We start from the raw sequence: 17,421 nt of genomic DNA, 5'->3' as shown, positions 1-17,421 counted from the left end.
TTGTTCTGTTATAGAAACTATATAATATAACTGGAGGTTGTTTATGATGAAGATAAAGAAAATGCAATTCTGGCAACTTTGATAAGCTTCCTGTCGACCTCCTAGGTGCTGATTAAAACTATCTATTTATGGTTATTATAATGTGACATTGGGCAGCCATTTAAATTACATTGCCCCAAATATTGCAAACCAATAAGCTTCAGATTTTCAGGCAGTATTTCTAGAGAACATTTCTAGTGATGTTTCAGGTCGAGACCATCCTTCAGACATCACCTATCTTTGTTCTCCAGTAATGCTGCCTGACTCCAGGACTTTGTGTCCTTTTGTGTATTAACCAACATCTGCAGTTCTTTGTTTCTATATCTTCAATTTCCCCAAGTATCTCTCATTCCATTAGAAATGTTCACTGTTTGAAGAACTTACATTTTTTAAAATCAAACTCAAAGCAAACTTACTTCCTTTTTGTGTCCCTTTGTGACAAGAGTGTTTTATTGATATGTGTCCCAGATAGAACAATTAAATTCTTACATGGAGCAGAACAATAGAATATGTAAATATAATACACGCTAAACAATATAATAATAATAATAATATATTTTATTGTCATTGCACATAAGCGCAACGGGATTTGGTATGCGGCTTCCATCCGATGTCATAACATAAATAACTAATAAAATTTAGATAATAAACAAGAGAGAAAAAAAGTTCAGCAGCGTGTGTGTGTGTGCGTGTGTGCGTGTGTGTATGTGTGTGCGTATATACGCATACTCACAAATGCACGTACATAGATAAACCAACATCTGCAGTTCCTTGTGTATTATTTGACAAACAATTCCAGTTCTTCTTCCACTTTTAGATTATTACAGCAGGACTTGAAATATGGTGAAGATTTGTAGACCAGGGCCACTAGGGAAGGATTATTGAAGGATGCGTGCAGCTCTCTGGTCATCATTTCATATCAAGGATGGCAAGACCTTGCTTCTCCTTCTTTTAAAAAGGTCGTCATTTTTACAGTTAACAAAATATGCAGTTTTAATTTGTTTTCAAGCATCTATCTACCTGTGCATACCAAGCTTTGTCATCCTACTTTGAAAGGTCAACAAAGCAGCCTGTTTAGCACAGGGTTAGTTTAATCCAAGACTGAGCAGCAGACCTGACAAAACCTGCAGAATTCTGCTGGCTGTATAATCAGTTCAACGATCACTCATCATCTGGTCCCATCCAGGAGCTAACAAATTGTTCTGCATTATCAGAGAGTCAATCTACAAGTCTCTTGTTTGCTTTGTTCCATTGCACAATAGCTCCCCTCTCTCTTCTTGATTTTTGACTGAATCATTATGGCTAGACTTCACTAATCAATATTATCACTTGCATAATGTATTTTAGTTGGATGTGGTCTGTCTTCTTCTAAATGTATTAGCAACTGCTGTTGAAGACAGGCATGCTGAAAGATCTTTAGATCAAATATCTGGGTATTTACCTGCAGTACTCCAATAGCAATTGAAGAATTGTGGGCATTAGGGTGACACACACGGAGACCCGGGTTCGATCCTGACTAATGCCCCTGTCCCACTTAGGAAACCTGAACGGAAACCTCTGGAGACTTTGCGCCCCACCCAAGGTTTCCGTGCGGTTCCCGGAGGTTGCAGGTGGTTGCCGGAGGTTGCAGGTAGTGGAAGCAGGTAGGGAGACTGACAAAAACCTCCGGGAACCGCACGGAAACCTTGGGTGGGGCGCAAAGTCTCAAGAGGTTTCCGTTCAGGTTTCCTAAGTGGGACAGAGGCATAAGTGACTGCATGGGTTTTCTCCAGGTGCTCCGGTTTCCTCCCACATTCCAAAGATGTGCAGGCTTGTAAGTTATTTGGCTTCTGTAAATTGCCCCTAGCGTGTAGGATGCGAAACTGGGATAACATAGAACTAGTGTATGGGTGATCATTAGTTGTTGTGGACTCAATGGGCCAAAGGGTCCCTTTCCATGCTGTATCTCTACACTAAACTAATTTGATATTGCATCTGTAAAATAAATGATGGTCTGTGATTGTTTGCATTCACTTGACTGTAGTTATTAAAACCACGATGATGGATGGCATGGTTCAGTTAGCAGGTTGTAAACTTCATCTGGACTTCAGAATGTCCGCAAAGCCCACTGGGCTGACACAGGGTTAGTGCATCCTCTGCCCAGTTAGTGCATCTTCACTCATTGTGAGTATTCTCCCAGCCAGCAGTCCCTTCTACATTTATCTAGTATCCCCTTCATCGCATCCATGCTGTTCACCATTTCTGCTGGATTTCAGAAGGGTCTCCTATTCATGTTCTCCAGAGATGCCTCCTCACCTGCTAAGTTACTCCAGCACTTTGTGTCCTCTGCTGAATTGCCAATTTGATTTAATAGTGACCCTATTATATTTTGGTTCTGTCCACCCCAGAATTAAGGAAGAGATATGATACAATATGATACTATACGATAGAATTGTATTTATCCCAGAAGGGAAATTGATCTGCCTGCAGTCATAAAACACAACATGCATTAAACATGAAATTAAAGTGAAGAGTGGAAAGGATTGGGGATGTGCAAAGATTTTGGGGGGGGGTCGATCTACCCCACGACATAAGGGGGAAGCAGTTGTACAGTTTGATAGCTCCAAGGAAGAAGGATCTCCTGTGGCGTTCTGTCCTGCATCTTGGTGGAACCAGTCTGTTGCTAAAGGTGCTCCCCAGGTTGACCAGTGTGTCATGTATTGTCCAAGATGTCTCCAGGATGTATTTGAGATCCACATTACTTCAAGAGATATTTGTATTCTGGTGTCAATGAAATATTTGTTTTTCCATTGCCTTTGAACTGAACAGATGTAACATTATCACATTGATTTACAATCTAATGTGATGATAGTTGATTGCAGATTAATTAGTATCGGAGGCAGTGCCAGGCAAGCGGTGAGTGACAAGCAGCCTGATAGTGATTCTGGAGCAGAATATTTGAGTTGCCATCCATGCCAGGACAGGCGTACATCAGTGAAGAACCTGAAGATAGACACAAAATGCTGGAGTAACTCAGCGGGACAGGCAAAAGGAATGGGTGACATTTCGGGTCGAGACCCATCCTCAGACTCAAAACGTCCCGCTGAGTTACTCCAGCTTTTTGTGTCTATCTTCAGTTTAAACCAGCATCTGCAGTTCTCCTACACAGTGAAGAACCCAATCCTGTTTTGAGATGCCTCTACTTTCATGATCGCTGTTGCGCAAACAGTTTGAAGACTCGCTGAGTTCCATGCACTTAACCGGATCTGCCGGATTTATTTAAAATGGGCTTCTTTAGTTTAGTTTAGAGATACATAATGGAAGCAGGCCCTTCAGCCCACCGAGTCCACGCCGACCAGCTATCACACATTCACTAGTTCTGCCCAATGCACTGGAGACAATTTACAGATGTCAATTAACCTACGAACCTGTATGTCCTCGAGTTGTGGGTGAAAATTAGAGCGAAAACCCACCTAGTCACAGGGAAAATGTACCAACTCCACACAGACGGCACTTGTAGTTGGGATTGAACCCGGGTCTCTGGCTCTGCAAGGCAGCAACTCTACCGCAGCACCACTGTGCCACTTCTCTATCAAATGAGTTGCTCAGCGTGCTAAGAGTCAAAGTGGAAAACTGCAATTGGACATTCTTCATAGTAGCAATGGACGTTCTTCATCAGAAAATGCCAGCTTAACCATCAGTTTAGTTTAGAGATACAGCGCGGAAACAGGCCCTTCGGTCCGCGCCGACCAGCGATCCCTGCACCCTAACACTATCCTCACACACGAGAGACACTTTTTACATTTACCAAGCCAACTAGCCTACAAACCTGTACGTCTTTGGAGAGTGGGAGGAAACCGAAGATCTCGGAGAAAACCACGCAGGTCACGGGGAGAATGTACAAACTCCGTACAGACAGCACCCGTAGTCAAGATCGAACCCAGATCTCCGGCGCTGCATTCGCTGTAAGGCAGCAACTCTACCGCTGCGCCACCGTGCCGCACTTTTAGGGAAGGAGATGTATATCTTTGGTGCTTTGCCATTGGGAAGGATGTAGAAGAGAAATGGAGGACATTTAAAGGGGAAATTTTAAGAGTACAGAATCTTTATGTTCCTGTTCGGTTGAAAGGAAACAGTAAAAAGTGGAAAGAGCCCTGGTTTTCAAGGGAAATTGGACATCTTGTTCGGAGAAAGAGGGAGATCTACAACAATTAAATGGAGGACATTTAAAGGGGAAATTTTAAGAGTACAGAATCTTTATGTTCCTGTTCGGTTGAAAGGAAACAGTAAAAAGTGGAAAGAGCCCTGGTTTTCAAGGGAAATTGGACATCTTGTTCGGAGAAAGAGGGAGATCTACAATAATTATAGGCAGCATGAAGTAAATGAGGTGCTTGAGGAGTATAAGGAATGTAAAAAGAATCTTAAAGAAATTAGAAAAGCTAAAAGAAGACATGAGGTTGCTTTGGCAAGTAAGGTGAAAGTAAATCCAAAGGGTTTCTACAGTTATATTAATAGCAAAAGGATAACGAGGGATAAAATTGGTCCATTGGAGAGACAGAGTGGACAGCTATCTGCAGAGCCAAAAGAGATGGGGGAGATATTGAACAATTTCTTTTCGTCGGTATTCACCAAGGAGAAGGATATTGAATTATGTGAGGTAAGGGAAACTAGTAGAGTAGCTATGGATACTATGAGTTTCAAAGTAAAAGAAGTACTGACACTTTTGAAAAATATAAAAGTGGATAAGTCTCCAGGTCCTGACAGGATATTCCCTAGGACATTGAGGGAAGTTAGTGTAGAAATAGCCGGGGCTATGACAGAAATATTTCAAATGTCATTAGAAACGGGAATAGTCCCCGAGGATTGGCGTACTGCGCATGTTGTTCCATTGTTTAAAAAGGGTTCTAAGAGTAAACCTAGCAATTATAGGCCTGTTAGTTTGACTTCAGTGGTGGGCAAATTAATGGAAAAGATACTTAGAGATAATATATAAAAGCATCTGGATAAACAGAGTCTGATTAGGAACAGTCAACATGGATTTGTGCCTGGAAGGTCATGTTTGACAAATCTTCTTGAATTTTTTGAAGAGGTTACTAGGGAAATTGACGAGGGTCAAGCAGTGGTTGTTGTCTAAATAGACTTTAGTAAGGCCTTTGACAAGGTTCCTCATGGAAGGTTGGTTAAGAAGGTTCAACTGTTGGGTATAAATGCAGGAGTAGCAAGATGGATTCAACAGTGGCTGAATGGGAGACGCCAGAGGGTAATGGTGGTTGGCTGTTTGTCGGGTTGGAGGCAGGTGACTAGTGGGGTGCCTCAGGGATCTGTTTTGGGTCCTTTGTTGTTTGTCATGTACATCAATGATCTGGATGAAGGTGTGGTAAATTGGATTAGTAAGTATGCAGATGATACCAAGATTGGGGGTGTTGTGGATAATGAAGAGGATTTCCAAAGTCGACAGAGTGATTTAGGCCATTTGGAAGAATGGGCTGAAAGATGGCAGATGGAGTTTAATGCTGATAAATGTGAGGTGCTACACCTTAGCAGGACAAATCAAAATAGGACGTAAATGGTAAATGGTAGGGAATTGAAGAATGCAGTTGAACAGAGGGATCTGGGAATAACCGTGCATAGTTCCTTGAAGGTGGAATCTCATATAGATAGGGTGGTAAAGAAAGCTTTTGGTATGCTAGCCTTTATAAATCAGAGCATTGAGTATAGAAGCTGGGATGTAATGTTAAAATTGTACAAGGCATTGGTGAGACCAAATCTGGAGTATGGTGTACAATTTTGGTTGCCCAATTATAAGAAGGATGTCAACAAAATAGTGAGAGTACAGAGGAGATTTACTAGAATGTTGCCTGGGTTTCAACAACTAAGTTACAGAGAAAGGTTGAATAAGTTAGGTCTTTATTCTCTGGAGCGCAGAAGGTTAAGGGGGGACTTGATAGAGGTCTTTAAAATGATGAGAGGGATAGACAGAGTTGATGTGGATCAGCTTTTCCCTTTGAGAATAGGGAAGATTCAAACAAGAGGACATGACTTCAGAATTAAGGGACAGAAGTTTAGGGGTAACATGAGGGGGAACTTCTTTACTCAGAGAGTGGTGGCGGTGTGGAATGAGCTTCCAGTGGAAGTGGTGGAGGCAGGTTCGTTGGTATCATTTAAAAATAAATTGGATAGGCATATGGATGAGAAGGGAATGGAGGGTTATAGTATGTGCAGGCAGGTGGGACTAAGGGAAAAAAGTTGTTCGGCACGGACTTGTAGGGCCGAGATGGCCTGTTTCCGTGCTGTAATTGTTATATGGTTATATGGTTATATGTTATTATATGTGGATATGGAAAGGCACGAGTGGGGTTTTACTGTACAAGGGAATACTTTCCATTCCTAAACAGTCTGGCACCAGATGTATGCTGCTTCCAATTGTGTTGGAATGTCAAATATGCGATTCAAACTATTTTTCCATTTCAGATCAAAGACACTCAGACAAAAAGTGAATTAGGTAGCTTGCTTCCAAAATAAGAGTTTTCATCATGTTGATTTTGCAAATTAAAATGGTTTCTGTGTGCTGTGCATTGAGAGAGTGGAAGACAAATTACATCATAAAATAGGTTAAATATGACTGCTGCTAAGCCTTCCAGCCTTCCTGTTGAGAGAATGGTGCCATGGGAGGAAGTGAACCATGGAAGTGATATAAGATATATGTTTGTCTTGCACAGTGGCGCAATGGTAGAGTTGCTACCTCACAGCACCAGAGAATTGGGATTGATCCTGACTATCGGTGCCGACTGTATGGAATTTGCACGTTCTCCGCATGAGTTTTCTCCAGGTGCTCGGGTTTCCTCCCACACTTCAAAGACGTGCAGGTTTGTAGGTGAATTGGCTTCTGTAAATTGCCCCTTGTGTGTAGGTTACAAAAGTGGGATGATATAGAACTGATGTACTGGTGATCAATGGTGGTTGTGTATGTATTTGGTGGGCGAAAGGGCCTTTTTCCATGCTGTATCTTTAAACTAGACTAAACTAAAGCAACCATATCTATATATTTTTGGATTTGAAACATTGCTTGCTTTATTTAACTTTAGAGGGACTTTTCAAAGAAGGCAAGATTAGGTGTAATACAGGTATAATTGTTTGCACTTGCTTACTTTGAGCAATTTGACTTTTTAAACTAAGCAACGTGACTTTGAGCAAGAATCGCGTGGAAGCTTGAAATGTGTGCTGTAATAAATAGTATTTGCGGCACCCAGTTACTCGGTTAAGTAACAATACAGATGTCGAGTGCATTCATTTACATATCCATGTGTATTCTGTTCCTGAATGCATATGGATAACTATTATATATTTACTTTTTCTTTTCCATCTGAGAATCTCTCTACCCCCTAAGAATTGCAGCAGGAGGATGGTATTCTCCAATCCTCTGGTTCATTGACCTGTGTCTGCTCAACATTGGGTTGCACGAAGCAAGCTCCCAAGTAGTTAGACACAAAATGCTGGAGTAAACTCAGCGGGTCGGGCAGCATCTCTGGAGAAGAGGGATAAGTGACGTTTCGAGTCGAGACCCTTTTTCAGACTGGGTGCCAAGAAGTTATAGTCAGCTTCTTTGTCCTACTTGGGTCCCAGGTTTCACCAGCAGCAAATTCATGCCCTCAAACTTGTTCACTTGTTCAGCTGCTATGCTTTTTGCTTCTGTCTCTCCTGGGTGATTAAAATATGTCCAGCGGGTGCTTACAATTTAGAGGTACAATGCAAAAACAGGCCCTTTAGCCCACTGAGTCTGCGCAGACCAGCAATCACCCTGTAGACTGACTGACCGTTCTGTCCTGGGCCTCCACTGTCAGAGAGAGGCCACACGCAAATTGGAGGAACAGCACCTCGTATTTCACTTGGGCAGCTTACAACCCAACGGTATGAACTTTGATTTTTCTAATTTTAAGTAACTCCCGCATTCTCTCCCCTACAATAATTGTCCTACCAATTCTCACATTCCCCAACCATTATCCACCCTTCCTGAGGTCTTCTGTTGCCGGCCCTGAATTGTATCTGGCCATTTCTCAGCTCCAGTTTATTTCCTCCAGTGTTTCTGCGCTGTAAGTCTAATATAAACTAAATTAAAATTGGTTCCACAGTTCCAATGTAGGAACTGCATGCCCTTCATTCTTGACTGTGATGTTCCACTCCTCTGTGTTTAAAACTGCAGCAGGGGAGGTTGCATCATCGCAGCAGCTTCTGCATTTTTATTTGCATTTTTTTGCACTGCTGAGTCATTTGATTTGCCACTCGATTACAGTGAATTTTGGCCCATTTGATACCCTGCTCTCCATCCCTGACACCTAGTTTTTGTTTGATGATTACCTCTGCTTTCTTTCCTAGTAGAATTCAAAGATGTTAGAATTTAAACTTTAGAGATATATATCGTGGAAACGGTCCCATTGGCCTACCGACTCCATGCCGACAAACGATCACCCGTACACTAGTTCTATCCTACATGGTGGGGACAATTTACAGAATCCAAACCCACAAACCTGTACGCCTTTGGAATGTGAGAGGAAACCGGAGAGAAGCAACGCAGTCACAGGGAGAACGTGTAAACGCTGTACAGACAGCACCCGTAGCCAGGATCGAACCCAGGTCGCTTGTGCTATAAGGCAGCAGCTATGTCACTGGGTTGCCATAAGAGGAATTGAAAGCTGAATTCTGGATATTTTATAAGCGTGACTTTTGTTTGTTACTTTTGCACTTTTTTAAAATTCTAAATGGATTCGGCTTCTAACCCAAGGTGACCAAAAGCTTTGCTATTTAACTGGACAACAATATACTTATATTTTGTCCTTTAAAAAAATGTCCTCTGTTACCCAGTAACTTGAGTTGCAGTTTGTAAACAAGGTCTGATTGTTGGAAGGCAGACACAAAATGCTGGAGTAATCTGGCAGGACAGGCAGCATCTCTGGACAGAAGGAATGGGTGACGTTCTGGGTCGAGACCTTTCTTCAAACTAGATTTTTAGAGGTGGGGGAATTAAAAAGTTACAGTGTGATAATTTTAATTAAGCAGAATGGGCTGCTAAAATTGTATAAAATATTGAATCTAAAACGCACAGAGGAAATTGTGTAAACAAATGACTATGACTGTAAGTGGAGCAGATTGGGATAACTGAAGCCAGCTGGATAGTTTATATAAAAAGAATTTTTGGGGTTTAACAACATTTCGCAGATTCCAACCTGCTACCAATAACCTAATGTGTAGGAAGTAACTGCAGATGCTGGTTTAAACCGAAGATAGACACAAAAAGCTGGAGTAACTCAGCGGGATCGGCAGCATTCTGGAGAGAAGGAACGGGTGACGTTTCAGGTCGAGACCAGACTGATGTTACTTTATCAAACTAGTCCGCTCTAGTCCACAGATGAGGCAGGAATTTCACATGAGAAAAGAAAAGGTTGATTTCCCCAGTCTAAGGGATCCATGGACGTGACCCACTGAGTCTGATCACCATCCACCCATTTACACTGATCCGACTATCCCATTTCTTCTCGTGCTTCTCATGTTCTCATTGGCTTCCTCCAGATTCTCCCACTCAACCTGCACACGAGGGGCAATTAACTCACAAATAACCTGAAACTCTTTGGGACATGGCAGGAATCCGGCACACCGTGGGAGAGTCTAGGATCGGAGGGCATGGCCTCAGAATTAAAGGATGTTCTTTTAGGAAGAAGATGGGGGGAAATTTATTTAGTCAGAGGGTGGTGAATCTGTGGAATTCTTTGCTGCAGAAGGCTGTGGAGGCCAAGTCAGTGGATATTTTTAAGGCAGAGATAGATAGATTTTTGATTAGAACCGGTGTCAAAGGTTATGGGGAGAAAGCCGGAGAATGGGGTTAGTGGGGAGAGATAGATCAGCCACGAATGGCGGAGTGGAGCTGCTGGGCCGAATGGCCTAATTCTACTGCTATCGCATGACCCAGAGGAAATTCATGTGGACACACACACACACACACACACACACACACACACAATCTTGCACCTGCATCATTGATGTGAAGCCAGGTTTCTTCAAAATAACTTTGCATGAGTGCAGAGTCTGGTCTGAATGAGGAGAGTGAAGGTGGTGCTTGACAACCATTCAGACCTGTCCCTGAAGTAGCTGACAGGGCGATGTTAAAGATACACTGAAAATGCTGTAGTAACTCGGCGGGCAGGCAGCATCCCTGGAGAAAAGGGATAGGTGCTGTTTTGGCTCTAGACCCGTGTTCAAATGGAAAGGCGGTGGGGACGGGGATGGGAAGAATTGAAAAGCAGCAAGAAAAGACAACAAATGACCTAACGCAGGGGTGGTGATCTGGTAGACCCATTGATGGCCACGGAAGGTGTGATTGCGAGGGATACAATGTGGTGAACTGTGAAACTGGTTGAACGACTAGGGTGGGGCAAGGGAAGGGAGGATTGTTGGTAAACCAGGATCTGCGGTTCTTTGTTTAGTGTAGATTTTAAATTTATCGATACAGCGCGGAAACAAGCCCTTTGGCCCACCATCCGCACCAATCAGCGATCTCCGCATATTAACACTATCCTACACCCACTCGGGACAATTTATTACATTTACAATGCCAATTAACCTGCAAACCTGTACGTCTTTGCTTCGACCAAAGGGTGATGCTGTTGAAGAGTTAACCAGCATCGATCTTGTTAAGAAATGGAGTTCCCTCAAAGATCTACATAAGCCACTGCAATCCCGGACAAACAATTATTTGTTGTAGTAGCATTTCTGGGCAAGTTAGTAATGCATTAAGGATGGACAAGATTGCAAATAATTCTTTAGCAACTTTTATTTTGAGATGGCCGTTTTCTCCTCTTCCACTATGTTTAGATATTCTGCTTCCAGGAATCAGAGGAGCTACATTGATAAAACATACACGGAATTGTTCAGGAAACTGTTTGGCAATTCCACATCATCAGAACTGAAAAAGCTTTGCGTGTCTGCTTGCAGCCCTGTGCTTCCTACGTATGCTGGCATTTCATAGCACAGATTGCATAGATTTATTTTTTCTGGCCTTTTCCTTCAAAGAAAAATTGAAAGATTTTCTGATCTCTCAAGGGCAAAATGCGTGATTTCCAAATATTGATGGAGATTGTTATTTCAGAATGTATTCCAATAACATATGTACAATGTATTGTGAACAGTTTATTCAGAGCAGCACTGTGGCACAGCGACAGAGTTGCTGCCTTACAGGGCTTGCAGCGCCGGACAACCAGGTTCGATCCTGACTACGGGTGCTGTCTGTACAGAGTTTGTACGTTCTCCCCGTGAGAAGCTGTGGTACATAGAACACAGAATAGTACAACACAGGAATAGGCCCTTCGGCCCACAAAGTCTGTGCTGGACATGATGTCACGTGAAACTTATCCATTTTGCCTGAATGTTGTCCATATTCCCCTAAAATCCCCTTAAACACTCATATTGTATCCGCCTCCACCACCACCCCCGTCAGTGAGTTCCAGGCACCTACCGCTCTGTGTTTAAACACAAACTTGCCACACACATCTCCTTTACATTTTTGGAGTAACTCAGCGGGACAGGCAGCATCACTGGAGAGAAGGAATGGGTTTTGTTTTGGGTCGAGTACATTAGTTTCGGATACATAGTGTTCCTTGAAGGTGGCGTCACAGGTAGACAGGGTGGTCAAAAGACTTTTGGATCATTGGCCTTCATCAGTCAGAGTATTGAGTATAGAAATTGTGAGGTCATGTTGCAGTAGTATAAAACATTGGTGAGGCCGCATTTAGGGTATTATGCTTGGTTCTGGGCACCATGTTGCAGGAAAGATGTTGTCAAGTTGGAATAGGTACAGAGAAGATTTACAAGGATGTTGCTAGGACTCAAGGACCTGAGATTTAGGACGAGGTTGAGCAGGCTAGGATTTTATTCCTTGGAGGCTGAGGAATGATTTTATAAAGGTGTACAAAATCATGAGAGGAATACATCAGGTCTTTTGCCCAGAATAGGGGATTCGAGAACCAGAGGACATAGGTTTGAGGTGAGGGGGGAAAGATTTAATACGAACCTGAGAGGTACCTTTTTTACATAACGTGTGGTGGGTGTTTGGAACGAACTGCTGGAGGAGGTGGTTTTGAGGCAGCTACTTTCACAATATTTAAGAAGCATTTAAATTTAAAAAGGTACATAGAAAAGGTAAGTTTAGAGGGATATGGGCCAAACACAAGTAGGTGGGACCAGGGGCAGAAATCGCTATCAAAACATGGAGGGGGGGGGGGGGACACAATTTTTTGGTGCCGCGCGCGCATTTACACACACGTACGCACGGCTTCGGCCGTGGGCCCTGTGGACGGTAACATCGGGAGCTGACCTGGTTGGTGACCGAACTCCAGCAACAGCAGCTTTGTCCACCCCGAATCGTGGGACTTCAATCGGCCCGTTCGTGGGATCTTCCAGCGCCTGACTGGGCCTTCAACATCGGGAGCCTCGATCGCTTCGATGCAGCAATTTGACCACTGGGCGGTGGAAGATCCCGCAGCCGATATTAAGGCACGCTGGGCGATGAAAGGCCCCGTGAACGGGCCAATTCAAGCTCCACTCCAGGATGTCTCCCTCCTCCAATCATCGCACTCTATCCTCAGTCCCATCCCCGTACTTCCGCCTCTGACCGACACCTCCCTCCTCCAATCATCGAGCTTTCATCGTGTACCGCGCCCCACTGCCTGCTGACTGACGTCTCTCTCGTCCAATCGCCGCCCTCCTTCGATCATCAGTCCCCCCCCCCCCCCCCCCCCCCCCCCCCCCCACTATCTCGTGGAAAGCGGAGATTTTTAATAGGCTTTTCTTTCACCAAATTTCAAAATCCAAATTACAAAACATGGGGATTGTTCCCCACCTCTCAAAACGTCCTGTTCTCCCCCCCCCCCCCCCCCGCCCATGGATGGGACTAGTGTGGATGGAACATGTTGGCTAGTGTGGGCAAGTTGGGCAGAATGGCTTGTTTCCACACTGCATGACTGTTATGCCCACTTGCAGTAGATCAGAAGAATGAGTTTTTTAAATGTATACTAGACCGTGGGACCCATTGGGTCCCGTCCCCGCTGTGAGGGGCGGCGGCCTGCGGCGTCACACACACACACACTAACCACCCCCTCGAGTTAAGTCAGAACAAATCAGGGCCAGCAACAGATGACCTCAGGAGGGGTGGAGACCATAATAGCCCATTGTCGGCTGGGGAAGATGTGCTAACAAGAGGGATACAGGGATGGAAGGAAGAAAGCTGGAATGGGGTTCTGTATATGGATGATCAGCCACGATCATATTGAATGATGGAGCAAACTCGAATGGCCTACAATTTTACTGTGTATCTATGACAGTATAAAGACAGCAACGTAAACGGCTCGTGGGTTGAGAGAGGAAGGAGTTAGGATAAAGACTCTGCCATCCTCTATTTTGGCTCTGTATTATTTGCTGTATAAATATGAAGAGGAAGTTGAGCACTACCCCCGTGTGAAACAGATAAGAGAAAGTGGCGTGCGCTCCGAACTTTTCACAGCTGCAACACGCAGATAATGCTGCCTCTTTGTCTGGGAAGATAAAGCCGTGGGCTGCCCTTCGAGAAAATTAACTTTTAATGACACTGCAATTTTATTGTGAGGTTTGACTTTGCATTATCAGGGGAATATTTATTTATTTATCAGAGACTATGGACGAGGAAAATCCGAGACCAGCCTTTCTGTAAGTGGTTGTAAAGTGGCTGATAGGTTTCTCTAGTAACTTCATCCCTGTGCTTTCATGTGCCAGAAGGGAGAGAGAATGTGGAAGGGTGCAGTGTTCAGGAGCAGTGAAATAGAATATTTAAATCAACAATGGGCCAGGCTCATCCCCTATGAAAGGCTGGCTGCTTGTGAGCAAAGGGTCACCAGCAGCTTGCCAACTTCCACTGAAGTGGCCTTGTTTGGAAATGTAATCGAGCTGAGGGGGTTTACTTTTCACAGAACATGGGGCAGAATCATGCAATAAGATCCAAAGTAGGTTTCCTAGTTTAGATCAGAGAAACAGCACGGAAACAGGCCTTTTGGCTCAATGAGTCCACGCTGACCATTGATCACCTGTGTACTGGTTCTATCCTACGCACTAGGGACAATTTATAGAGACCATTTAACCCACTAACATGTAGGTCTTTGGAGTGTGGGAAGATTACAGAGCACTCAGAGAAAACGCTTGCAGTCACAGGCAGAACGTGCAAACTCTGTGCTGACAGCACCCGAGGACAGGATGAAACCCGGGTCTCTGGCGCCATGAGGCAGCAGCTCTACCGCTGCACCACTGTGCTACCCCCCTCCCCCTCTTATCTTTAACAAGGAAAATCCAGCAATTCTCTGTGACATAAAGTAGAGCGGCTTTATGCAGTTCATACTGCATGGTGGTCGCTATTGGAGGGGCGAACCTTTTTTAATGATGCAGTTCTCACAACTATTTTGTCATTTGAAGAGGGAAGTTGGTTAGAAATCCCAGGATCCTGCCTAATAATTATGGAATGTACACTCTCTGTCAACAGTGTTTCATTGTCATACAGTATGTCCCAAACAGAACAATGAAATTCTTACCCGCAGCAGCACAACAGAATATGTAAACATAGTACTCTATAAACAATAGAAAATTGGAAAAAAAGTTGTGTGTGTGTGTGTGTGTATATATGTATATGTGCATGTATATGTGCATGTGCATGTATATGTATATGTGCCTGTATATGTATATATGCCTGTATATGTATATGTGTATGTGCGTGTATGTGCGTATATGCGCGTGTACGTGTGTATGCGCATGTATATGCATGTACACACGTGTGTATGCGTGTATGCATATGCGTATATATGCATGTGTGTATATATGCATGTGTGTATATATGCATGTGTGTATATATGCATGTGTGTATATATGCATGTGTGTATATATGCATGTGTGTATATATGCATGTGTGTATATGTATATATAGGCCTGGATCGCCTCGGCGCAGAGGGAGAACAAAGAGGGAAGAAACAAAGACTTTAAGATTTTTGCCTTCCATCACAGTGAGGAAGTGCCTGGTGAACTCACTGTGGTGGATGTAAAATTTGTGTTTATTGTGTGTTTTTGTCATTAACACACATTTATGTATTATACACACATTTATGTATATGTGTGTGTGTGTATATATATATATACATACATACAATAATAGCGCAAAAATAAACCAATCTAATGCCCCCAAGTCTATATAGTTCACAGCTTATTTGGATGTTTTGGTGATTAATAGCTAGATGGCTGTAGGGAAGATGATGTTCCTGGTGGCGAGGTCAGTACATGCGATGGACTGGACAGTGTTCACCCGACAACAGAAACCAATGCATTGATCCTTGCATTGAGAGAATGGGAGTGAACCAATCCAAATGTACAGGCAGTGGACCATAATCCAAATCATGCTATGGATGTTTCCACCACTCATCCTCAGTCCTTCCTCCCCACTTGCAAATTGCTTTCTTGGAAGACTAAGAGGTGTGCTCTTAAGACAGATTTGCCTTTCTAATATCTGCTGGAGACATCCTACTCGTTCCTTCTTGCATCGTCCTGACCCTTTAAATAAACATTCCCTTCCCGTTGGCTGACCCGCATCGAAATCTAGTCCTGCAAGCACTTGATTCAGTGTAAATGTGGTTGGTTTGAAATAAAGCACAGCAAATGGTTGTTGATTCACGACTCTGTCTGAGCTGTGAATCAACTGAACACACTGAATGTCTACTGAACTGTGTGTGGTGTTTATGTGGTGTTTTGTGTGGTTTTATGGTGGTTGCACCCTGCTTGAAGTGGTATGAAATTGCACTTGAATTTGGTGGCCTTGCACCCTGCTTGAAGTGGTAGGAAACTGCACTTGCATTTGGTGGCCTTGAACCCTGCTTGAAATGGAATTTTAAGGAATAGCCGTGAGTCAACTGCCAGCCCACCAGCCGTGAGTGAGCTGCCAGCACATCAGGCTTGAGTGACTGAGCTGCCACCCCAAGAATCCATTTGGCCCATAATGTCCATACTAGCCCTCTGGAAACCAGTTCCTTCAGCCCACAACACCCATACTAGCGCTCCAGAAAGCCCCCCACTGGCCACCAATATTGGAATTGGTGGAGAGGTGGAATATTGCACTGGGAGACCAGCCCTCCCGTGTGAACATGGGACCCAACGGGTCCCACTTTGTCTAGTAGATATAGATATAGATAGATATAGATATAGATAGATATAGATAGATATAGATATAGATAGATATAGATAGATATAGATATAGATAGATATAGATATAGATATAGATATATATCTATATATATCACAAATCCAATCTATGTTGAATAATTCATTCAGAACTGCATGGCTGCTGAACGGCTCTGGGCAATTAAATGCATTTTGCAATTATCTGATGTGTATACAGTATTATGGGAAAATATTCCATGGTGCTTTGCAAAATCACAGCTGATTTAAAAAAACGGACCCAAGTCTCGATATTTACGTTGCATTTTATTTTCCTTGACAAAACCTGAAACCACCCAATATTGCTGCCTTACAGCAACAGAGACCCGGGTTCAATGCTGACTATGGGTGCTGTCTGTACTTTGTATGTTCTCCTTGTGCCTCCAGGTGCTCCGGTTTCCTCCCACACTCCACAAATCGGTAACATTGTAAATTGACGAGTGTGTAGGAGAGTGATGATATACTGGTCGGTGCGGACTCAATGGGCCGAAGGGCCTGTTTCCGCGCTGTAAATCTAAAGTCTAAAGAAAATCAAAAGGTTATTTCACTTCTGTGACCCTGTATAGAATGTGGATACAAAGGCAAGTTATTAGTGCTAGTTTAAAATTTCCTCCCCACAGCACTGACTGCTATGACCTTTAGAAGATGTTCTTAAACATAAACAACAATAATTAATTTCCAGATGGTAATTTTTAAATTGTGTATTTTTTTCCCTTTAAATTGATGACCATTTAATGTAGCACTGAGTGTAATTCTCACCCGATCGCATTCTCTTTCGCAATCTTCAACAATACCCATCAAAATATCCCCAGGTACCTCCCAAGAGCTTGGCTGACAAATTCTGCCATGAATTTGATTGATGGCAGGTTTTAAGGAGTACCTCAAAGGGTAAATGGGTAGGTGTGTGTGTGGGTGGGGGTTGGGCTGAGGGTGGTTCGGAAAAAGATATGGAGCATACAGGACTAACTGTGATAGAACAATTGACTTTAGCAATGAACATTGGTCAAAATTGAAGGTTGCTATCTTGGAGATTTGTTGGGTGATGGAAGGGGAAGGGCTAAACAGAGATTTGAGAATAGAGTATTTAAGAAGGAACTGCAGATGAGAAGAGAGTTGTCAGTCTTTTTAAAATGTCTT

At 43.3% G+C, this 17,421-nt stretch overlaps 1 protein-coding gene across 5 annotated transcripts in view; it reads left to right on the top strand.

The window, feature by feature from the left end:
- Positions 1-17,421, top strand: part of actn1 (actinin alpha 1) — a 192,287-nt gene that overhangs the window by 57,484 nt on the left and 117,382 nt on the right. The window lies entirely within an intron of this gene.

Source organism: Amblyraja radiata, chromosome 9 (assembly GCF_010909765.2).
Source record: "Amblyraja radiata isolate CabotCenter1 chromosome 9, sAmbRad1.1.pri, whole genome shotgun sequence".
NCBI lineage: Eukaryota > Metazoa > Chordata > Chondrichthyes > Rajiformes > Rajidae > Amblyraja > Amblyraja radiata.
Note: the sequence above shows the minus strand (reverse complement) of the source record. Positions and strands in the feature narration are given on the sequence as shown.